Source organism: Callithrix jacchus, chromosome 1, assembly GCF_049354715.1.
Source record: "Callithrix jacchus isolate 240 chromosome 1, calJac240_pri, whole genome shotgun sequence".
Taxonomy (NCBI): Eukaryota; Metazoa; Chordata; class Mammalia; order Primates; family Cebidae; genus Callithrix; species Callithrix jacchus.
Window position 1 is genome coordinate 3,593,773 of NC_133502.1, and position 19,292 is coordinate 3,613,064.

The 19,292-nt window shown below is 33.5% G+C and overlaps 1 long non-coding RNA gene across 2 annotated transcripts in view; it reads left to right on the forward strand.

The window, feature by feature from the left end:
* The window catches only part of LOC108590673 (uncharacterized), a 43,105-nt gene that overhangs the window by 10,235 nt on the left and 13,578 nt on the right, over positions 1 to 19,292 (forward strand). The window contains exons 1-2 of one of the 2 annotated variants that reach the window (XR_013525483.1): positions 14,087 to 14,188; positions 15,705 to 15,798. This is a non-coding gene — a long non-coding RNA (uncharacterized LOC108590673). Of the gene's footprint in view, positions 1 to 14,086; positions 14,189 to 15,704; positions 15,799 to 19,292 lie in introns of those variants that run through there. The other variant, XR_001910290.4, reaches the window with a different exon arrangement.

The following is a 19,292-nucleotide window of genomic DNA, read 5'->3' on the forward strand; positions in this document are numbered from 1 at the left end:
TCTGACCACTTTCAGAAGGAGCAGCACAATGAGGCAAAAGTGTAAGGTATGTAATGCTTATACTTTACTGCTAAAATCATGCAAGTGTTCATAACCAGCTGGGAGTGAGGACAGTGTAGTATAAAATAAGCAGCAACTGACAATGGTTCATGTAAGAAACTGGCCTATTTTGATTGACCTTTTAACAGAGTGGCCAGAGTTTATATCCTTTTGTGTCCTTTTAGTGTAAATAAATAAATGAATGAGTATGCCTTGTCTTACTAGGTTGATTTGTATTCATTGAGCATCAAGGAGATATTCCACATACAATGCATATTTTAAAATGACAAACTAGAACCAGTAATCACTCTCCACACACTAGCTATCTGGACAGAGAAATGCAAGAGAATATATAATTTTAATATAAGTATACAAATTTATAATTTCTTTTCATCACTTTAATTTGGAAACCTGTTTTTAAAAATTGCCTTTTAAATATTAATTGAATATTTATTTTAATAGTGATTACTTTGAATTATTTTTATTTGGATGTTTCTCTTAATCACATGTATATTAACAAAACATAGTGGAGCTTTCTGCTGTATTTCTGAATTTTCTACTCATCTTCTACTTGAATTTGTCTTTGCTAAAATGTTGGGTAGTCTTGATTAGTTTTGCCACTGCAACCGTTAAAGAAAATACTTTTTATCTGATTCATTATTTGTCTTAGAACTCACAGTTCTTGAGTACATTGTCATTTTCTTTATTTTATCCAGAAAGAATTTATTTGGAATGTAGTGCATATGGATACTCAAAAAGTGATTATTGAAAACATAAATGATAATAGAAATTATGAAGGGATCTCATGCTGAGTTAACTGCTACTACATGGGAATCAACTACCTAGGTGAAAGATACTAGTTTCTGCAAGGCACTAGGGTGAGAATTTATTCTTCTCTTTTCTCTTTCTTATCTTTCTTTTCTGTTACCTTCTTATTTGCTTTCACTTACTAGTGACTTGGAATAATTAGATGATTTCAGTTACAAGACATATTTGCAACCAGATAGGACTTTACTAACTGACGGATCAGGCATAATAAAAGCAATTTACTAACATTTTACTCTAGCTATGCTATTCACACTAAAGACATACTAGTTTCTTTGACTGTTGTGTTTGTAATTTCAAATGTGTTTCTCAGTCTAGCTAGACAATTATAACAAATATATATCTATAAATATAGTTTACATTGGTCAAATATATATTATTATTCTACTTAACTATTAACATATTAGAAAATTATCAATTCTCTTCAAATCAGAGAAAAATTTCTAATTTTAATTCCATAAATCTGTGTAGATTAAGCTTGAATCTATTCCTAAATTCATACAATTTAAGTAGTTCTGGTAATTTCCTTTAATAATAGAATCTAGAATTGAAATAGTCCAAAATGTATTAATAAATGGACGGAATTTTAGAAATATCCTCTCACTGTTTGGTATCCCAGAGAAAGGCATTCGTATATCCAGCTGAACAGCCTCCTGAAGCCCAAGAAAGCAGACCAAAGCAAATAGCTTCTATTGGGTTCGTTGTTGTGATTCCATGACTTGAAATGCAGGAGGACCTACTAATCTTGAAAGGGACTTAGTACCTGATGTAATAATTGAAGAGGAGCTTCCAGAAGCTCCTTTTCTTCAGGAAAGCCTGAAGACGTCTTTTTATCATCTCTTTATATCTGAAATATTCTATGCAAAAAATGGACTTCATTGCCAAAATATTTCATACTACAACTTTGACTAAACTCATAAAATTAAAACATATTTTAGCTTTCAGATTACCAGGAACTGTTCTAAAGTATTGCTCTTTTTGTTCATTTATAGTTTATATCCAAAAATTGGGTATGTTTATAATGATTATTCACTACAATATTGTTGTAGATGATTTTAGAACACTTCAATTCCTTTGTCAAAAAAGAAACATTCACTCCCTTAACTCCCCCAGAAAATACTAGTTTCACTTGTTGGTAGTAAAAATCAGTAGACTATAATAAAGTGTTACTATAGTTAACTTTTTATATTTATTAACATTTATTTATACCTGAAGTCTTATTTCCTTTGGATTTCAATAATTTCTTTTTATAAGTTGAAAGAAAAAGTTAATTTTCATATCTAACTTGGTTTGCTGAAAAATAAGATTCTTTTAACAAGAAATTTACATACAGTAATAAAGCTTTAAAACTTTTACTGCAACTAATTTTTTAAAGATTAGCAATAAGGAATAAACAATAAAAATATAATGCATAGGACATACAAGATGATGTAGCTTACTTGTTGTTTATGTATTAATGTAATATATTTCTTTCTGTGTTGTGAAACAAGATGAAGATAATGGAGAAAAATTATATCAAAACAAAATTTTTCATTTATAAGTACCTAGACTGGATTCCAAATTTTATGCCTATTTGTGCTTGAAATTCTCAGGTTTTATTTAAATACCTAGCATTTTATAGTAATGATGTTCACTGAAAATAAGTATTGTCCTTCAAAAAATATGTTACAAATATGTATTACATTCCCAATATGGGCCAGACACTGAATATAACCATAAAGAAACCTATCATTGTCTCTATTCTGGAATATAGAGCCATATTTTTCTAATAGCAGTTTACATGCAGATGCCTTGTGGATTTCTACATACCTGATTTCTAGTAATTCCATAAATAATCTGTTTCTATATTACTGTGGAAAAATGACTCAGAAGTGACACAGTTCAAGGTCACTCAATAAGCGATGAAGTCAGGACTCAGAAGCAATGCCCTCTGCCTTCAAAAAAACTAAGAATATGTAGAAAAGTTTGTAGAAGAACAGACGACTGGGAGGTCTCTCATGCAGATAGGAGCCTGGGGATATAAAAATATTATAGAAGAGGAAGTATACTCAAGTGTTTGAAAAATAAGTTAAACATATTAATAGAGAAATGTGAGGACTGTCTGATGTGTAGCAGCAGCAACCAAGCCTGGAAGCCACAGATACAAGGGACATTCCTGAGAGTACAAAGCAGTCCCTTTTAACATTAGGATTAAGTTAAGTGGCCTCATTTGCAGAGCATTCTGGAAGATCAAATCATTGTTCACAAAGGAACCTCCTTAAAGAAATGTTGAGGAATTTCTAGGCAATAGGAAAGCAATGAAAAGTTTTTGAGCAGGGTTCTGACATAACTAAATCTTTTTAAGAAAAAACTCATAGAAGAGATATCACTGCTTAAAAAGGAGAATCACTGGAAAAGGAAGATTTCTTGGATAGGCATTTTAGTAACCCAGGTGTTAAACAATGAGAGGAAAAGAGTGACAGTGGAATAGGAAATGAGGAAGCGGTTTCCAACAATAACATATAGAAAGAATGCTCAGGTTTGGACAATAGCGTGAATTCACTTGAACTGAATTGTACAGATACAGGTTTTGTTTGGTTTGGTTTTCCTATCATTGTTGCTATTTTTTTGGTTTCTCCAGTATCCCTGGTGATCAGAACAGTATCTGGCACAGTATCACACCAGTATCTAGCAATCAGAAAGTATTTTAAAATTAATAAATAAATGCAGTCGGTGTAGGAGAAAAACTAGCCAAATACAAATAAACTTGGATGACAATGCTTGACATAGGTGAAGAGGTGTTTTGAAAATATATTTTTATCATTTTATGTTTTGGTATCAGTAATATTTCTCTCATCATTCTGGTTCCCTGGTTAGCTTTTCAAATGCCTTCGCATCTTTCTGAAAATGTATGACTCTGCCAACAATAGAAAATGGAAAGTTGTAAATATCTATCTGTTGTTTTTTGTAGTTTTTACATAATCAACTTACATGAAATATTTCATTATTATTAAGAATAGATTAGCCCGGTGGATTTTTAAAATAACCTTTTTATATGCTTGTGGCATTCATGAGTTGTAAAAACATGATTTTTGCATGTCATTTCCTGAGAACAGAAAATATCAGATTAAAAAATAAGTATTTTCCAATAAGTAGGAACTGGACATCTTCCACACGAGTACCACTTTAGTAAACTGCACTGTTGCTTTTTACTGGGTGTGTGTGTCCTTATAGAAAATGCATATTTTCCTACATGAAGTAATTAATTATTTTGAATCTCCCAGTCCTCTAGTTGTTTAAGTCTCAGGAGGATTCCCAATTTTTAAATAGAGGAAATTATTTCTAAATTTCTCTAAGGCTGTCAAAGATTTCATCCTATTACCGTGAGTTAGCACTATTCCTTTGGTGTTCTTTTGAGACACTTGAGGATTTACTATTTTATTCCATAGAAGAGTCCAGGTAACATAATCCATGCTTGTCTAGTAATATAATAGACTTCCTGCATCAAACTTTCAAAAACTAATTTCATTGAGCACAGTTGATTGCCTAAGCTAGATGGACCCTTGGTTCAACTGCTCCTTTATCTAAAGTGGAGATGCACACACAAGTGGTATAATTTGTTCATGGAGCTGGTGGTGAGATTTTTCCTGTGGGGTGCTCTTTTGCATTTCTATTACTCTGAAGTGTTTCTTAATCTCTTGTGCAACTCATGTGCTATAAATAAAATGAGTAGGATCAGGATTCAGCACCTGGGAATGAAGCTATCTCTGCAAGGACCTTTATGATTTCTTGTGGTAATAGCTATGCTCTGGCCTGTGGGCCTCATTTAACTCCTCACTTGCTGCACAGCTACATGTGCAATATTTCCTTTTTAAGTGCATGTATACAGGTGTCCCTTAGGCACTCATCCTGAGAGAGGAAGCAAAATGTAAAATGGGACATACGTTTTCCAGCCTTTTATTTGTGTCTCAAACTGAGGAAGAAAAGACAACAAACTATGAGATGTGTAGAAATGTTCAGATTCTGAATTTCTTGAATATCTTCCTAAAATATGCACCACAGTGTAAGTGCCACCATCGTTTTTTGAGAAAGGAAATAATTATGAGACCAACTATTTTTAGTTTCAACTGAAGAAATTTAAGGCTTCCTGCACACACTGAAGAAGACTGAGAAATTCAGGAGAGGTATCTGTTTAGCCACCCCCAGTGAAGGCTACCTTGTTCTTTGGTTATCATCCATATGCTTCAGGTCTCTTCTCCTTTCGCTTCTGTGTCTCACTCTTTCTGCTGGATTTCTACATTGCCCATAAACATGCTCACATACCTTTAATATGAATGAAAAGCTTTATTTTATCTTGTTATTCCTCTACGTGTTATGCCTCTTTCCTTCTTTCACTTAATCCCTTTTTAAATCATAATCTACGATTCACTTGTTAAATTATGTCAATTGATATTGTACTTTCCACAACCCGTGTTAATTGTATTTATGATTCCACAACTGTTTTGATAATACACAGCTAAAGTTACCAGTAATTACCTATTTGTAACCCAATAAATATATTTTTGTTTTGTGGACTTCTCTGCTGCGTTTGACATAGTTAGCTGCTCCTGTATTTCATGAACCTATCTCTGGTTAGCTTCCACCTACTTCATATGATTCATCTTGTACTCCAGATGTCCTAATTCATTCTCTTCATCTTTCTTTCTCTCTGGTGTTTTTATTTGAAAAATTTGATGTGCTTTTAAGTCATCTAGGGAGATTATTAAAAATCAAGATGGTTTGGAGACTCTACCTTCATTCTAATTCTGCTAGTCTGCAGATTTTGAGCCCTCTACCTTCATTCTGATTCTGCTGGTTTGCAGATTTCACCATGTGAAAGATTTTGTATATTTAGATCACTACTGCCGAAAACGTAAAAGAAGACAGGGTAAACAGAACCTACTTTGATTACATATTGTAGTTTACCCTTCCAACTACACTTCTCTTTCTCCACGTGTTGCTATTTTATGTGGTAGATATTTCTCAACTCATTCTCTTCTATCCTTGTCTACTAATGCTAATTAAATTTAGGCCGTCCATTTGTCTATTTGTTGTAATGATGTCAAAATATATATAACCTAAAATTGACCATTTTCACCATTTTTAATTATATAGCTCAGCGGCACTAAATATATTCACATTGTTGTGCACCCATCATTTCCATTCATCTCTTTTCATCTTCTTCAACAGAAATTCCATACTTATTTAACAATAACCCCTTATTCCCACTCCCTCCAGCCCCTGGAAACCACCATTCTACTTCCTGTTTATGAATGTGACTACCCCAGGTGCCACATATAAATAGAATCATACAGTATCTGTCCTTTTGTTACTGACTTATTTCACTTAGAATAATCATCAGTATTGTGAAATGTATTAAATTTCTTTTCATTTTTAAGCTAATTCATATTCAGTTATCTGTATATAACACATTTTGTTTACCCATTCAGATGGCGACAAACACTTAGGTTGCTTTCACCTTTTGACTACAGTGAATAATGACTCTATGAACATGAGTGAACAAACGTATCTTTGAGTCAATACTTTAAATTCTTTTGGGTATACACTCAGAAGTGGAACTGCTGTATCATATGTTCATCCTATTTTTAATTTTTTAAAATTAATTTTCTTATGATTTTCCATATTAGCCACACCATTTAACATTTCTACCAGCCCAGCATCAGCCTTGCCACATCTTCGCCAACACTATTTTTTTTTCTTTTTTAATATAGTAGTCATCTTAATGCGCATGGAGTGATTTCTTTTCTTTAATGATTTCCGATGAACATCTTTTCAGTGTGCTCCTTGATCATATGTGCTTTTTGGTGAAATGTTTATTCAAATCCTTTTCTTATTTTTAAAAATTGGGTTGTTTATATTTGCATTGTTGAGTTGTAGAAGTTCATCATATATTCTGAATATTAATCCCTTGTTAGAGATCCACATGATCTGTAAATGTTTTTCTGATTCCATGTGTGGTCTTTTCACTCCATTGCTAGTGTCCTGTGATGCACAGCAGTGTTGGATTTTGGTGTAGTCAGTTTATCTATTTTTCCTCTCGTTGCTGCCTGTTCTTCTGGTATTAAATCCAAGAAAGCACTGCTAAATCCAATGCCATAAAGTTTTTTCCCTGTCTTCTTTTGAGCTTTATAGTTTTACCTCTTATGTTTATTTCTTTGACTCCTTTTGAGTTTCTATAAGGTAAGGGTTCAACCTCATCAACATTTTCTATCTTCATTCATTATTCCACACTTTTATCAGAGTAATTTGTTTAAGTTGTAAAATTTAATCATTTTACATGACATTTATTTGTTTAAAAACCCTCTGATATATCCCTTTTTCTTATGGAATTAAGCTAATTAGACTAACGTATTTAAGACAGCAAAGATTATTTTCAGTGTTAAGGGACTTGCCTCACTCTTCACACTTTCACATAGCACGAACACTATTTATGGCCTTATTGCCTTTGCTGATATTGCTCCTTCCCCTGTAATACCATCTTTCTCCTTCAAATTATACCTAAGTCAGAAAGTCCTCCTTTGCACCTTTTTAAGCACTATACTCAAATAGGGGTCATTTCATGTGCACCATTAAAGCTGATGCTTATCCCTAAATATGACTTTACCAGTTTTATTTTATTTTTTTGATAATGTATGTCTGTCACTTTTCCATGTCAGACCATGAGCTTCCTACGGAGGGGATTGTGTTTTATTCACCTTTATATCACCCACAATGTCAGGTTTAGTATTCAATTAGTGGTTAAGTGGAAATTTGAGAACCATGAACGTTTTGAGATAAGTTGGGGTTTTGAGGTAAGAAGGAGATAAAACTGGGGGTAATGGAAGATCTATCAGCAAGGTAAATGTAGGACTCTCTTAGAATGAGAAAAGTTCAAGAGTAAAGCCCGCATTTGAGAGTACTTCAATTCCTGTGAGTGAGAAATCTGGATAAAGGCAAGAGAATGGATACATAAATGGGATCAGAGAAGATTTGAAGAAGATCATCTGACTTTGGAGGTCAAGAACATCTAGGAAAACAGTGTTCCTTTCTAGGCTAAATGCCAAGTTGAAAAATTGTTCAAAAAGGGGCATAGCTACCTCACTATTAGGAAGCAAAAATCTTTATCAGCAGCAGTTGGTCAGCAGCTGCAGCCATAGATACATTTCCTATAAGAAAAAGGATTATGACCCTAGAAGGAAAGTAAGTGGTGACTCAGCGTCTGGAAGTACCTGGAAGAGAGGACACACTGCCATTTAACCAGTTACAATACATTTCAGTTGGAGCCCATTCCTTAATATAAGGTAGACATCAGAATGAAAATAACAGGAGAAATGGCACACAGTGAGTGAGATTCTTGTTTTTCTGGGCGATTTAATCTGGTACTAAAATCAGATTGTAGTTTTTGTAAAAAGACCTTCATGTTCTGGAAACTCTGAACTATGTATTCTGCTGATAAACTAAGTACAGCGTAATGCCACAATGCAAATTATATTGCCAATTATCTCATCTTTTATTACTTATCAAATCTTATAAAATCTTCAACAAATGCCATGCTTCATTAGACTACCTTTTTTCTATTTCGCTTCTGGCTTGTAACCTCCTGAGATATTTATACTAATCTATCATTACTCTTCTAAATACATAAAACCATTACATTGATATTTCTAACATTAACAGTAATACTCATCATTATATCAGAAGAGCTGCATGTCCCTTAATTTATTTAGTGCTTTTAATCTGCAGTATTTACTTAATGAAAACTGTGTAGTTTTTCTAAATTTGCTATGGTTTTAAGAATTTTAAGGGTTTTTAAAGATTGTGCAAACATTCATGCCTCTATCTTTTTTCCCTGTGGATGCTATTTGGCTCATGCAATGTGTCAGGCAATGTACGTGAGATTAGAAAAGAAGTAAATAGCCCTGTGAAATCCTAGAAAGCTTGCCTAACACCACTATGGTAGATGTAAGCAGAAAAAAGTTTCTTCTGCCCCTTTTTTATTAAAAATATGGGAACTTAATCTAGTGGGGGTAGCTAGGAAAGCAGACTTCATGGAACAGCTGTCTTCTGAGCTATATTTTGAACAAATACTAAATTCTACTGGTATAAAATTTTTGTAGGAATTTCATGCTTTCTGTGCCCTTAATTTCTTCCTTTCTTGCTTGCCTTCTTTCTTTTTCTTTCTTTAGTTTTCTCTCTATCTTCCTCCCTCCCTCTCTTCCTCCTGCCTTCCGTCTTCTCTTTCCTTCCTTTTTATTCTTTGTCTCATTTTCTTTCTTTTCTCCCTTCCTCTTTTCTCCCTCCCACCCTCTTCCACTCTCTCTCTTCTTTCTCTTTCTTTCTTTCTTGCTTTCTCGCTTACTCTCTGTCTCCCTCTCTTCCTTTTCCTTCCCTTCTCCTTCCTTCTTTCCTTCCTTCCTTCCATCTCTTCTTCTGTCATTCTCACATTTTGTAAACATCAGTGATATTCTCTTAGTCCTTTTCTTTCCAAGCTGAAAAATCTTACAATCATGTTAGTGTCTTAACACTAAATACTGAACTATCAATAATGTGGTCTGCAGTTGGATCGACATTATCTGCATCTTGCATTTTGAGTTCCTTCTAACCTACTGGAGAAATGCTTCTGTTAATATATTAATTATGTCATAGCATTGACTCTTCTACTTCAGCCTCCATGAGCTACATCACATGATTTCGTATGAGCTAAATGATTTTGGCATAAGGGTCAATTGCTTCTGTTCATTATGCTTAGCATAGAAGCTGAGAGAGGAGACTAAATTCTATGGCAGAATAAATATAACAATATTTCTCCAGTAGACTGTGAGCAAATCAAAGTACAAACAATGTCTTTTTCACCTTTATATACCTTTTAATGTGTAGTGTGACATTGTAAGAATTCAATAACGCTAATCATAGCTAATATTTATCTGCAACGCCTGGAATACACATTATTCTAGATTCTTAAAAGACATCTTTAACTTTTTACCAAGAATTTTTATTTGATATTCAGTAAGTAAGCTGTTTTATCTAATTCAAGGTCTCATAGCTAAAGAGTGGCAGAATTGAAATTCAATGTGCATTTATCTTATTCAATTGTCTTTAAATTTTCCAGCAAGCCAAGTTCCTGTCATGCTGGTCTCTTTCTTGTTTGGCATATAGCCTATGCCCACCCTGTTTTCTGTACCTTTAACTTAGATTGGACTTTGATTTTGAATTGGCTCTCTCCTCATCCCAAGTCTTCAATGCCTTGTAATTTCTAAGGGTTCCTATCTCCTTGATATTCAGCTACTCCAGCTTTCTTAAAAGATGAAGAGAACTGCGAAGGATGGTGATAGGGCTAGGAATGCAAATAATAATGACTGGCCTGGGAGCCTGAGTCCTGCGCCGCAGCTCCTTCCAGAAACCACATTTCACGGGCCGTGTGCCAGGTCTGTTGTACGGAGGGTGACTTTTCCCTGTGAGGCTCGGCAGGTGAGGGCTTTGCAATCGCCTACAGTCAGACCTAAAAAGCAGACTTTTTATTCATCTACACATCCCACTAACTGTTAAGACCTTGTGGAGATTCACTGTTAGCACTATAGAAGAAAATAGTTTTCACTTTGCTTTGGAAACTTCTCCAAATAGAACTTTAGAAGTGTGGGTTAAGTCTTAATCTTTATAGGCTAAAAAGCAAAGTCGGGGAGCAACTAAATAGGAAGCTGAAAACACCAAGTAGCACTAAGTTGCATATGTTTGTGTTCTTGGATGAAGAGGTCTCTTTTTAGAGCTTGGAGAAATCTGATACTTTTAGTATTTAGCACACATTGCCTGCCATTTAATGAGAAAAAGCTAATAAGGAGGAGGAAGAAAAGGGACACAACAAGAGGATTTGAAAATGGATTAGAAAAGCTGCATAGCAGTAATGTAAAGATAATGTAATAAATTATTTTGTTTATCTTAAGAGAAAAGAGAAAGAGCCATGCCATACTATATTAGATAGGTTTATTTCAAAGACAGCTGATAGAATACTTGAAAAGGTTAGTGTACCAACAAAAATAAATTTCAGATGAGTGCCCCTGAATGTCAGAAAGGTAGTGTAGAATTGTTTTCTTTCCTTTGGTAATAACTCTATGGGGTTGTCCAGGTGAAATTAATTAAACAACAGCTTCAATTGTTTATGTCACACTCTGGCTCTTGGCCACTTTGTAGTTGACTGATGGTCGGAGAATCATTCTTCCAGACATAATAATCCCACAGAATGAGAATAGCTGTAAATGCTTATTATATATGTATGTGTTTAATTATGGATCCCAACTCCAGTACCTCCATAGATGGGATCACTAAAACAGAGAACAAGAGAGCTTCTGGCTCCTGCTGAAGATGTGGGCCCTAGGAGTGAGGAGTCAAAAAGGCTGCCAGGGCATCATTTGAGGCAGGCCAATGCACATTTAAATGATAGCTATGTTCTCAGGGAATGGGGCCATGGAAAAGTCTGCAACAGCCAATGAAATTCCACCCCACTTTAAAGGACACTGCCATCTGCATCTGTTACCTGGTTGAGGGACTCTGGATTTGGGAAGATGTGTGTCTTCCCTGGGGAATTCTCTACTGGTAGATGTTACTAAGTTACAGAGAAAAGGCAACCAGAAATGCAGTGAGCTTGAGGGATTTTTAAAAATAATATTTCCATAGAAAATCAGGGATTACAAAATATGAATCAGTTTTTTTTTTTCATTGTACTTTAGATTCTGGTGTACATGTGCAGATCATGCAAGATTGTTGTCTAAGTACCTTCATGGCAAGTTGGTTTGTTGCCTCCATCCCCCCATAACCTATACCTGACATTTTTCCACACATTATCCCTCCCCACCCTCCCTCCCACTATCCCTCCCCTAGCCACCACCAACGGACCCCGGTGTGTGATACTCCTCTGTGTCAACGTGTTCTCATTGTTATACACCTGCCTATTAATGAGAACATGCAGTGTTTGATTTTCTGTTTTTGTGTCAGTTTGCTGAGAATGGTTTCCAGGTTCATCCATGTCTCTACAAAAGACACGAATGCATCATTTTTTATGGCTGCATAATATATCATGGTGTACCAGTGCCACATTTTCTTTCTCCAGTCTATCACTGATGGGCATTTTGGGTTGGTTCCAGGTCTTTGCTAATGTAAACAGTGCCATGATGAACATGCCTGTGCATGTGTCTTTATAATACAACAATTTATAGTCCTCTGGGTGTATACCCAGTAATGGGATTGCTGGGTCAAATGGAATTTCTATTTCTAGGTCCTTGAGGAATCGCCACACTGTCTTCCACAATGGTTGGACTCATTTACACTCCCACTGACAGTGTAAAAGTGTTCCTATTTCTCCACATCCTCTCCAGAATCAGTCTTCTACTGCTCAAGGAAATAAGAGAAGACTCAAACAGATGGAAAAACATTCCATGCTCATGGTTACGAAGAATCAATATCATGAAAATGGCCATGCTGCCCGAAGTAATTTATAGATTTAATGCTATCCCCATCAAACTACAAATGACCTTCTTCACAGAACTGGAAAAAAACACTTTAAACTTCATATGGAACCAAAAAAGAGCCCACATAGCCAAGTCAATCCAAGGCAAAAAGAACAAAGCTGGTGGCATCATGCTGCCAAACTTCAAGCTACACTACAAGGCAACAGTAATCAAAACAGCATGGTACTGGTATCAAAACAGAGACACAGACCAATGGAACAGAACAGAGGCCTCCGGAGCAACACTACACATCGACAACCATCTAATGTTTGACCAACCAGATAAAAACAAGCAATGGGGAAAGGATCCCCTGTTTAATAAATAGTGTTGGGAAAACTGGCTAGCAAAGTGAAGAAAGCAGAAAGACCCCTTCCTGACACCTTACACTAAAATTAACACCAGATGGATTAAGGACTTAAATATAAGACCTAACACCATAAAAACCCTAGAAGAAATCCTAGGCAAAACCATCCAGGGAATAGGCATAGGCAACGACTTCATGAATTTGTTTTCTTATTATATTTATGATAATCAGAACAATACATTAATGCTATTACTGAGTTAAATATTACTATATATGTAAACTTATTTAAAACAATATTTTATAATACTTAAATGGTTTTAAAAGATTAGAACATATATTTAGTTTGACAGTTGTTTCATGCCATGCAAGTGAATCTTTACACAGTGACCTGAAAAGCTATAATTTCAACAAATTCAGTGTTAGATCAGCATTACAAATAAGTTTAAGATATTAACATTGATCTTGCATAGATTTATCTACTTACACACCTTTAATTATTGAGACTTTTGCCAAGAGTCTCAATCATGTTCTCCAGAAATGGATATCTGCCTGCTTCCAGCCACCCTTTATCTAAAACCATTGCATGTAATATAACTTACCTTTTTTCTCTTTTGCTTTCTTTTTGTGCCCTATATTATGCAATGTTAGTTTGCATGAAATATGATGTAAAATTATGAAACAGGATATATATATACAACTCAGTGGCTTCAAATTTTTTGAATAATTTATTTCTGTAATACACAGAGAGATTTCTAAAGTGTGACATATGGAAATGAGAGATGAAAAACTGTATGACATTATGTTACAGAAATTACAGAGCTTATCAATTCCAGGAATTACTCTAAACCTGAGTAAAACAGGAGCAACAATTATATGATAATAAACATCAAATTTGTGAATTACTTAAATTTTAAATATAAAACATTGAAATGACAAGAGAACAACAATTAGTTACCTTTTTTTGTAGGCATTGCTCCAATGACAAAAAGCACCCAAGAATGATAAATTTCAAGACAGATTGAGAAATTCTTGCTTGCATCACAAATTAAAAAGTATGTTACCTTGGTAAGAAATAATTTTGCAAATCAGTAAAACAACGAACATTCCTATAACAAAATATCGACATTATATTAATAAGATATACCTAAAGAAGAATATATGAAAACAACTTTAAATGTAATTATTCAAATAGAGTAAAATAAACTATAGACTTTTATTCTATTAAAGTACCAGATATTGAAACAAACAAACGAAGCCTATAACACACAATGTTGGATACTGTTTAGGTAAAGGCTCATGTTCACATACAGGCATTAAAATAGGAATATCAATACAGTACAAATAAACAAGAGATGAACTTGGAATATTTTTATATGCACAATTTTAATGACATATGATAAAAGAAAAATAATTACATGTGGAAAAAGTCCCAATGCTAAGGATCTTCTCATCTTAATGTTACTCACTGTAGCAAAAAATTGCAAATGCTGTAATCAAATACAGGGTAAGTTGTTAAATAAATGGTGGTGTTTCACAATAAAAAATTTAAAATGGTTTAGCAGATTGTTGCTTTTAACTTGAATAATTTTAATTTATTTTCAGTTAAAAATTTTTTGCCCAAATTATGGTAATTTTTATCTATAAATACATAATACTGAATGCTACCTGTGTTTTTTATTAGTAGTAGACTTATGTTGCTTTTAAATTTTTAATTCTGTATCCTACCTTTTGTAACATGGTTTTCCTTTAAAGTAAAGAAATATTGAGTTCCAAACCTGAAAAAAGCATTTAGTGTAAATTATCTTTATAAATTCTTTAAAACATATTATATAATTATTAGTTGTATTTCTATTTAAATTCAAATGGTGCCAGAGAAATAACTTTTCAAATACCTATAATGAAAGAAACATTACACTTTATATTTAATTTTTAAAACTATAGGCATTTGATAATCATTAAATGACCTGGCAAGTGGCGAATACATAAAAATTTACTGCACTAATTACAATCAGTGTACACATATAACAATCACAAAGAAACGTGTGCTAGCATATTTTTTTAATCATAAATTGAAGGAGATGAGTCTACCACAATTGTTGGCCATCTGGCTAGGAAAATTTTCCTGGCATACATGATTATGGATATTAAATATCCTTGACAACTAGTTATCAAATGTGACACTGGCTTTCAGTGTGCATATAGGAGAAAAAAAATAAAGCAGTGCCTGTTTAAATAATAACTATATATAATAAAATGCATTAATGAGTTTGTTGAAATAAACCAAATAGATTGTGTGAAATCAACATATTTTTTAATAGTAATCATATTTGGCCATTAATACAATGTATTTTATTTACATTCAAACTTTTAGAATAAATAAAATAGTAAGCTTGAAATGTATTCAATTAACAGAATAAATTTTTGACCCATTTTATGTTTCTCAAATTTTCTATAGGCAATTTTGCAAAATAGTGTTTTTTAAATGAATCAAATAAAAAAAATAACAAGTGCTATTTTAAGAAAAAAACACTACATTGCTTGGTAAAATCTTGAAAATATTTTTTTAACATACATTTGATCTACTTGTCATGATTAAGAATATTTCAAATAAAGTATATCATTGCATATAAAATTTCATATTTCAAATAAAACATTTTATATACTCATTCATAATAAAACATATATGTTTTAGAAAATATCAAAAATTTTTCCCTTGGCTATTCATCCAGACATAATGTAAACATGTCATTCTTTGTCTGATTACTTGGTGCCTATAAATTCCAACTTAGCCAGGAGAATTCCCATCAAACATGTTTTTGAATAGTTTAAACCATATGATTTAGCATTTATTCCTTTTGTTTTTTATTTTTAAATTAAGTTTTAGTATTAATATTTGCATTAAAATAAACTAGTAAGGGTTTGGTAGAACTCCACTCAAGTGTTCTAGTAGTTACACTTGACCATTTAGTTATATCGTCAAGATCATCTGTGACCATAATTCTCTATATAACCCATTCCAGAGCAATGTTCCCAACACCTCCCTTTGAAGTGTGGCCTATTTGGTTGCTTGCCGGCAAGAAAAAGTGTGGACAAAAGAAAAGATAAAATATATTGGTAAGTTTTTTTCCACAAACATGCTGTAGGTTGAGCAATATAAATAATTTATTCAAAGCATAAATAGTCATTAGTATATTTACTTTCAAAACCTGTTGAATTTTAAAAGCTTTGCTCATTGCTGACAAATTATATACTAAACACAGCCTATTGCCATCACCACATAAGCATGAATTTCTTAATGTATTCAACTTTTTTATTAATAACAAAAACTGCTCTTAAATCTCTGAATACTCTTCTACCAATAAATATCAAAATTTTGTCAATTCTTCCTATTATCAAGCTGTTAAAATTATTTCGTTATATGTAATTAAAACTAAATATAACTTATTCAAATTCTTCTCATTTATTCGTTTATACATTTAAAACATAACAATTTTTCATAACTTTTTATGTTACTCAGCAAATACACTAAAGGCCTTGTGTTCCCTATTCTTTTGTATGATGGATGAATTTGTACTCAGCTTTCCAGCTACTTTTTTAAAAGCCTAGAACAGGGCCAGAGTTAGGACATTTTATTCCCTCATTTGAATTGTTATGTAATTTTTAAATTAAATTTGCTTTCATTAATTTCTCTTTTCACCATTTGTTGAAAATGAACAGTGAGGTGATTAAAAGATAGCTAGCAAGAACTAGAGTGGGAGAAACAGATTCCAATAAAAATAAGTGGGTCTTTTAATATTTTTTCAAGGGGCTTTGCTCTAAACATTATATTTCTTTTAGAGTTAAATGATAGAAAAATTTAGCAAAACAACTCAAAGAACTTTCTGTGATTTTTAACTGGCTTTAGAGAGTGAATTCAGACTAAGAACAATGAAAGACAAGGAAAAAATATAACATTCAAATGAGAAATTGAGGCCCAGGAAAATCTGGAATTGATGATAACCTAATCTTATGTTATGTGGGATGTCTGCCTAATTTATTTCTCAGAACCATCTAGGATATTTAAAACAAAGTGACAAATCATTATTATGAGTGGCAAAGGAAGAGATGAAAAATGAATAGCAACATTTTGCAAGAATTTAAGATTTGGAGTGACTTCAAGTAAAGCAAAATTAGCAACTATTATCATAATTAGGCCTAGTTTAGACAAAAGACATACCCATGGCAAGGTCGGCATCTTAGTAAAATGAATGTTAGTAAGATATTACACTTCCTATTATTTTTGTTACTAAGTTACTATTGTCGTCTTTCCTCATTTTGGAAAAGAACTGAAAGTGGAACATCTGCCTTTGATTAAATTGGTGTACCCGTATTTCTGTATGAATCCCAATCATAATTAAAGGTTGCTATTCCTATCTTATCAAAAGATGTTTTGAAAATTACATCTCATTTAGAAAAATTACTTTCTTTTTTATATAATAGTTATACTTTTTTGTTTCTGAAAAATAAAATGACCCATCGTGTAAAGGTTAAAGTAGTTGTTCTGAATACTCTTTAGCTCATGACACCTTTTTTGGCGATAGTTGCCTTTGTGAATTCAGCTAATAATTGAGTATTCTGGACAGCTTTCATATGCTTTTCTTTCTGAAAGTTTATCAAAAGTGCAATATTGTCTAAGAGCTCAGCTCTTTGATTTATGTCTGATACTGCATGGGAGGACTCAGCTAAATTTAAAAGAAAATGAGAGGAGGGAAAAACCTTTCACATTGCTTTTTTTTTTTTTTTTTTTTTTTGAGATGGAGTTTTGCTCTTGTTACCCAGGCTGGAGTGCAATGGTGTGATCTCAGCTCACCACAACCTCTGCCTCCTGGGTTCAGGCAATTCTCCTGCCTCAGCCTCCTGAGTAGCTGGGATTACAGGCACGCGCCACCATGCCCAGCTAATTTTTGGTATTTTTAGTAGAGACGGGGTTTCACCATGTTGACCAGGATGGTCTTGATCACTTGACCTCGTGATCCACCTGCCTCGGCCTCTCAAAGTGCTGGCATTACAGGCTTGAGCCACGGCGCCTGGCCCACTTCACTTTTTTATACATTTAGTTTACATAAAATATAAGTATGGTCACAGCTAAACCCTTTTCTTTTTAATCCTCAGACTTGGGCATTTTCTATTATCCTGTCCTTCGTCCTCTTCTACACCTTTAGTTTACAATGTTTAGGAATGTTCTAATAGAGTCTGAATGGTTGCCACACATTTAAAACAAATGTTTTGCAACATTCACCTCAGATTCTCACTGGCATTTGAAACTCAGAATATATAATAGGAACTACATATTCAACATTTTTTTTCTTACATTTCCCATTTCAGACATCAACTCCAGTACCCTCCTAGGCACTCAGCAAGGAACTCATGACTTATTCTTTTTTTTTTAATTTATTATGGAATATATGCTGTTTATTTATTTATTTATTTATTTATTGAAAGAAAAAAGGAGAGAAGGAGAGGAAGAAAGGAAGAAAAAGAGGGAGAGAGAACAGGAATATTGCTTTATTCTGAAAATGGGCATTAATAATGGCCGATCAATGTTTTGTGTATTTAAAGTGGAGAATGTATATTTTGTGTATTTAAAGTGGAGAGATCCATAAATATTTATTAAGTTTACTTGTTCCGGATCTGAGTTCAAGTCCTGGATATCCTTATTTTCTGTCTCATTGAGTCTAAATCTCTTTATGGGTCTTATGTATCTGGGTGTTAGTATCATTAGCTCTTATTGTTGCATTGATCGTTTTACCACTGTATCTTTGTTGCTTTGAAATCTATTTTATCAAATGAGAGAATTGCAACTCCTGCTTTTTGTTTTTTTATTTATTTTTGCTCTCCATTTGGTTGGTAAATCTTTCTCCAACTCTTTGTTTTGAGTCTTTGTGTATCTTTGGATATAAAAAGGGGTCTGGATGTAGTATACCATTAGGTTTTGGCTGTATCTCTTGATTGGGGGATTTCGTTGATTTAAATTTAGGGTTACTGCCATTTGATGTTAACTGGCTATTTTACCCATTCGTCGATGTAAATTCTTCTTTATGTTGATGTTCTTTACTTTTTGGTATATTTTTAGAAAGACTAATACTGGTTGTTCCTTTCTGTGTGTAATGTTTCTTTCAGAAGTTCTTGTAAAGCAGGCCTGGTGGTAATAAAATCTCTCAGTACTTGCTTGTTCATAAAATATTTTATTTTTCCTTCAATTGTGAAGCTTAGTTTGCCAGGATATGAAATTCTGGGCTGAAAGTTCTGTTCTTTAAGGATGTTGAATATTGGCCTCCACTCTCTTCTGGCTTGTAGGGTTTCTGCTGAGAGATCTGCTGTAAGTCTAATAGGCTTCCCTTTGTGGGTAACCTGACCTTTCTCTCTGGCTGCCCTTAGTATTTTCTCCTTCATTTCAACCCTGGTGAATCTAATGATTATGTTCCTTGGGGTTGCTCTTCTTGAAGAATATCTTTGCAGTGTTCTCTGTATTACCTGGGGTTGAATAGTGTCCTGCTTTGCGAGGTTGGGAAAATTTCCCTGGATAATATCCTGGAGAGTATTTTCCAGCTTGGATTCATTCTCTCCGT